The sequence below is a fragment of the Alligator mississippiensis genome, chromosome 8 (assembly GCF_030867095.1).
Source record: "Alligator mississippiensis isolate rAllMis1 chromosome 8, rAllMis1, whole genome shotgun sequence".
In the NCBI taxonomy this organism is placed as follows: Eukaryota; Metazoa; Chordata; order Crocodylia; family Alligatoridae; genus Alligator; species Alligator mississippiensis.
Genome location: NC_081831.1, coordinates 6,302,591 through 6,308,590, shown reverse-complemented (window position 1 = coordinate 6,308,590; position 6,000 = coordinate 6,302,591).

The following is a 6,000-nucleotide window of genomic DNA, read 5'->3' as shown; positions in this document are numbered from 1 at the left end:
CGATGCAATAAAGCACAATGGAATCGATTATAAAAAGATGCAGTTTCCCTTTCACTTTCTCCCAAATCAGCAGCATTTTATAATACCATATGATCCATTAACTTATCCAAGAATCTATATAAGCAGATAACATCTTATTGTACTTGACATTAAACAGCATCATCCAACCATCCAAATGTGGAAGTGATTTAGAAGAGACCTGCTCAATTACCTGTTATTCTGTAATGCTGGATGTGCTTCTATAGTCTCACTACTAAGTATGTAGCAAAAACAGTGATGTCTAGCCTACTGCAGTTAAATTACACTTGTAATTTAAGACTGAATCTACAATGGGGATTGCAAGTCAGGCAGAAGACCCACAGACATTTAATGGCAAGAGACCAGTTAAAGTGTTAAATGGAGTCTGAAGCAGAAGCTACACATTTCATCCCATATACCTCTGATCCTACCTCGATACTATGGGTAGCCCACTGAGAAATGGAACTGAAATGCAAAGAAGCCTATTTATTTATTAATCCCAGCACCTTCAGACAAAATGCAGGCCTTGATCTTGCAGTCAGAGCCCCGTGGGATCAGGACTTCAGGATCAGATCACATGGCTTTGGAGCAAGTGGTCTCGTTTATTCTGTAAAAGTGCCTTTCACAATTCGCTGCTACAAAACTTTACTAGAAAGGTATTATGTAGTTGTTCACATCTAAGCCATGTTCAGTAAAGGGAACTAATTTCTAGCTACAAGTAAGGTCGTTTCTAATGCTTATTCCTGGGGTTAAAATGTGTATTTTGTTGTTTGTTACTAAGGAACACTTCACTTAGACTGACCATTGCAAATCTACAGTGCTTTGTAGCAGAGAAAAGCTGGCTCTCCCAATGCAATTTAAACTGCAGGCATGTGCTATTGGTTATACCCGACAGAAAATATTTTAAAACCAGTCTGGACAAAGCATAGAAGGCACCATGGGGAACAATATGCCTTGGCTGCAGGGGATAGACTGAATGATCCACTTGGTGTTTCTTAACTCTCATTTTCAAGATGTTTTATTTGCCATGAACAATTGTTTTCACCAGACACTCACCAAATACTCGATTCCTTCCTGCCTTAAATGTCGTGGCTGTTTCCCACCCCTGTCCTCTCCCCCAACTATTCAGATCTCACACACCTGATTCCCTTCCTCTCTAGTCCAACCCTGGTCCCAATCCAGGGATATTTTCTAGAAGTACAGAAGGGAGAACAGCTTCACCCTTAGGAAGAATCCTTTATACTTTTTCTACATGGGAGACAGATCTGCACCTTCTGAATCAAATTGTGTAACCCAGCCCTTCTGAAAGGAATGCAAGTGGATTTTTTTTTTGTTCTCTCCTTTTGTAAGTTCTAGAGACTGCAACAATGTTATTTTTCTAGCTATTAGGGGGAAGGAAATGACACATGGAGGGAATTCAAGTCCCTCCCCATTCCTAGAGAGTCTATCCAAAAGAGTCAGACCGTTGAGTTCTGGCCAAGTGTTGTTTCCTGCTCTGGATTGGGACGGGGGAGCAGTGGGGGGGAAGGGGTGGGAAGGCATAGGGATGTAACATTAAATTTGCTGCTTCTGATTAACAGCAACACTCTGAGAATGATTTCATAGGATTGCTTTGAATGGAATGGAGCCTCTACAGCCCAGATCTATGTGGCCATCCACTGATGAAAGAGCTATTTTTACATCTGTTTTACATAGTGGGTAAAAATTAAAGTGATTTGGATGATGGAAAAGTAGCTTGGACAGGATTCAAGATTTTCTGATACCACCAGTACATTGACTCTTCCATGTGCCCATAAAACATAGCTGCATCCCCACAGGATTGCAACTCTTACACTGTTTTGAACCTGTACATGACCTGTTATACAATACAGAATGTTTGAGGTATACTGAGACTCCATCATAGAGACCGCATGAGGATCTCTTCCATCACTTTAGTAATCTATTTAAAAAATAAAAGTCATATTCAGATACTGGTCATAAAGCATTAAAAGGTAATGCTATAGAGCACATTTAGGAAGGTGCAACATAAAAACTGAGCACCTTAACACTTTTTCCTGACCCTTGTAGTGAAGTTACCCTTGCTGAAGCCAACAAGACTCCCAGTGCTTTTCAATCGAGTCAGGATTTGACCTTTAGGGTCTCAATCCCATCAGTGAAGACTCTCTTCCAGACGTGTAATGCATATATCACTTGTGGATTTGGCCTGCCATCTTATGCAATTAGTACTTTTTAAATTTGGCTATGCAAGATCAACTTTAGGAAACCAATACTCCTTTTCTCCACCGTTTTAGAATTGTTCTCCTCCTCTCATCCCTTTCAATCCCAAACTCCTTTCTCTCTGGGCAGCGGGTGAGCTCCAACCTGGAAGGAGGCCACCACTCTTCCATGAACCGTCCTCGCTTCTGTGGAAAAGCACCCATTGCCTGGAGTCATTCTGAGACGGACAGCGCTCTGCAGTCAGAAACTGGACTGGAATGTAGTGGCCCGTCCTCCACATTAACTGCTATGGAAACATGCAGAACATGAACCCCTTCTAGCCATCTGTGTACTTATACTCTGCCCCACTCTGGGGTTGGTGCCATGCCATGCCATGCATGGATCGATGGAAAGGAAAGCAAGCTGTCCCATTGTGGACAGATTCACATCTCAACAGTTCAAGTGCTTTTCTTCTAGATATGCTTTGGCTGGATTTTTACGGGAGTTAGGTACTCAGCTCAGAGATGAACATAGTAGAAGCTAGGTGCTTAATTAATACCCTTCGACATCAGCCTTAATACCTACCCAGCCTGAGCCTCATTTTCCAATTCCTCTCCTTCACAGCAAGTTACTTTTAGGTGCCCAACCCCTGCATAAAAAGTTTAATGCGAGTCAGGTTAGATTTAAGTGAGTCAATATATTCCTCTCAAAATTAAATTTCAAGAGCCAGGATTGATCTTTATATTTTACTTTTACCTTGAGTAAGATAAAGTAAAGACAGTAAGCACTTTTCCCCAAACAGCAAGCATTTTCTTGACGCTCAATCTTGCGTTCAGATCGTTAGGCCACAGCTTCCCCTTGGATCACAAATGTCATGCATCCTGGTCCAGTCCTATCCTGGGCAAAGGGATGATGTAAAAAGGCTTACCACATCTACCTTCCATGATGAGATGATTAGGTTTATTGGTTAAAGGAAGGGAATGGAAATTAGGACTTAGGGGTTCAATGCCTAGCTTTGCCCAGGATTAAGTACAGATAACCTTCTTGCGTCTCAGTGTGCCCGTCTGGGGATATTCAGAACACCGAGACAGAAGGGACCAGCTGCTCATTTGTAATCCCTTCACCAGTCTGTGCCGAGCTGTTTCTTGTTGTTCAGTCTAATTTAAACATCCTATAGGAAGGTGCTGTCACCATGTCATTTGGAAGAGTATTTCACAGGCTAACGCACCTGACTGCCAATAAGTTTTTTCTGACGTTCTGGAATAGATTTTCCTTATGTTTTCTTTCATCCCATTACACCTAGTTAGAATCCCTTTTTAGGTGATGATTGAAAGGAGTTCCTTCACTCTGGCCCAATGGATGGGGTCTTTACTGAAAGAACACGTTACTGAACAGAACAGAACTAAAATGCTTTGCACTTTTTACAGACCCAACTGGCCTAGGAAGCAAGCAAGCCAAGGAACAGTTGGTGCAAACTGTAACTATTAAGCTGGCATTCTCCTAGCCCCAATTTTAGAAGTGGAGAAACTTCAGCTGAGACTTCAGACTCAAACCTTCCCTTCTCTCTACAGAAGGGGAAAGTGCCAGCATCTACATGCAAGCCCATCTGCCATAAGAGTACTGCTTTTTTGTATATTGGTACTACCAGATTGAATCATACCAGCAATCAGTTAGCTGGTATCCTGCATCTCCAAAAGCAGCCAGCCCAACAGAATGAGGAGACGACTCCCAATTTGGTGAGGGGGGAAAGCATGGCTTCAGTGACCATCTTGACACATTCATTTAGCCTAGTTCACATCACTGTACAGATTTCCCCCGTCCTGCAGCCCACACCACCATAAATTAAGTTTTAAATATTTGGCTTGCTGTTTTAAGGACGCCCTGAAAATGGTGAGGCCAGAGGTGCTTGATATCCTTACTATAAGGACCTTTGAAGTTCTCAACATGAACAATGGCTCTTGAGATGCACAAAGGATTTATACCTTCCTGCTTTATGCTTGTGAAAGATCTTAATAGGCGTTTGTGACCCCAACCTCAGAAGTGGAATATCTGGATATTCTCCTTCTAGGGAAGTTACTCACCCAAAATGCATCGCCTCTGCAGATCCCCACTTGTCCAGACACGTGCTTCTGAAAAGCAAGGCTTCTCAAGGTGAATCACAAAGTGGACAGGGCAGGGATTCTGCAACACACTTTATTCTTGAATATAAAAAGATTTTATTCTTCTACTAATTAAATTGTGGCGCCACAAACAAACAACCTGAGCAAAATTTGCAGTGTCGTACCATGGGCTAGATGTGTTGAATATTTCTGCTACACGAAAATAAAAGTAAAAGTAGATGCAAGTCAATACCATTCAGCAGATATCCCAGATACTCTTTGCTTTATATAAACACTAAGCAAACAGCATTAAAAGTTTAAATGCAAGTCTGTTCCCATGCAATTACTGCAAAGAGCAGAGGATATTTCCCCTGGATGTTAAGTAAAATAGGCAATATTACACTTAAAAAAAGAACATTATTTTGTTGCGTCAATTAATTAAATGTATCAAAGAATTCTTGTTATTTTTATTAAACTAGACCCGATATGGATCCCTCAAGAGGTTCTCCCTCAGTCTCCCTAATGTATTTAGAGAAAGAGGGTAACATGCTTGCCTGACCGCCCTACAAGAGCCATCAACCTGTTAAAAAGTGAATGAAAAGATGTTTGGATTGATGATAGCACCCTCTAGTGGAACACTTCATGACCACGAACATGGCCCCAAATCCTACAACACAGATGAAACCGAAAACATATGGCAGAAAGTAACATTAGAGGATATTGTCCTCAGAAGCCAGAAGTATTTTTTAAACTAACATTCATAAGTACTTTAATAAAGCATCACCAGATTTTCAGTATGCTCCGTTTCATAATTTAAACAAACCCTCCCCCTAAATGATAGTAATGGAGGCTTAAACTATAAGATTAACCCCAAGCAAGAAACATTTGAGGGTTTTGGCGGCTAAAGTCTTTTTTTAAAGAATTTAGGAAGAAGTGGAAGGTTTGGAAACAGGCAGGAGCTGTTCCACCCTCCCTCTGTTTTGAACCAGGGTGGGGACAATAGTAAACTGAGAGGCAGAGAATCTGAACTCAACCGTTTAGACTTCAGTGGGGCAATCTGAATTGCCTAATAGTTATGTAAGTATTCTAGAACATCAGATACAACACCGATGAGACCATACTGCCTGGGCATACTTTAAGTACCAATATCTTTCACAAACATAAAGCAGGAAGGTATAAATCCTTTGTGCATCTCGAGAGCATTGTTCATGTTGAGAACTTCAAAGGTCCTTATAGTAAGGATATCAAGTACCTCTGGCCCCACCATTTTCAGGGCGTCCTTAAAACAGCAAGCCAAATATTTAAAAATGAATTTATGGTGGTATGGGCTGCAGGATGGGGGAAATTTGTACAGTGATGTGAACTAGGCTAAATGAAACCTGTGCTAACACCCCCTCTATCCCTAAAGAGATTACAAACCATTTTTTTGCAGATCATGCATTAAATTTCCCTACAAGTATACAATGGCCTGCACCCCTATGCCAGGCAAGTGGAAGCAAAAGTGCCACCTACTGAACTATCAATACTGTCTGATAACACACACATTCAAACATGAACTAGCCCCATGCCTAGCTGGCTTATGAAGTCTTAAAACACCACAATACAGCACTGTAACATCAGAACCACTTGCACTCAATGCATAGATTCAGAAGTTTGCCCTTCTAAAAACTTTTAAGGATAAAAGACA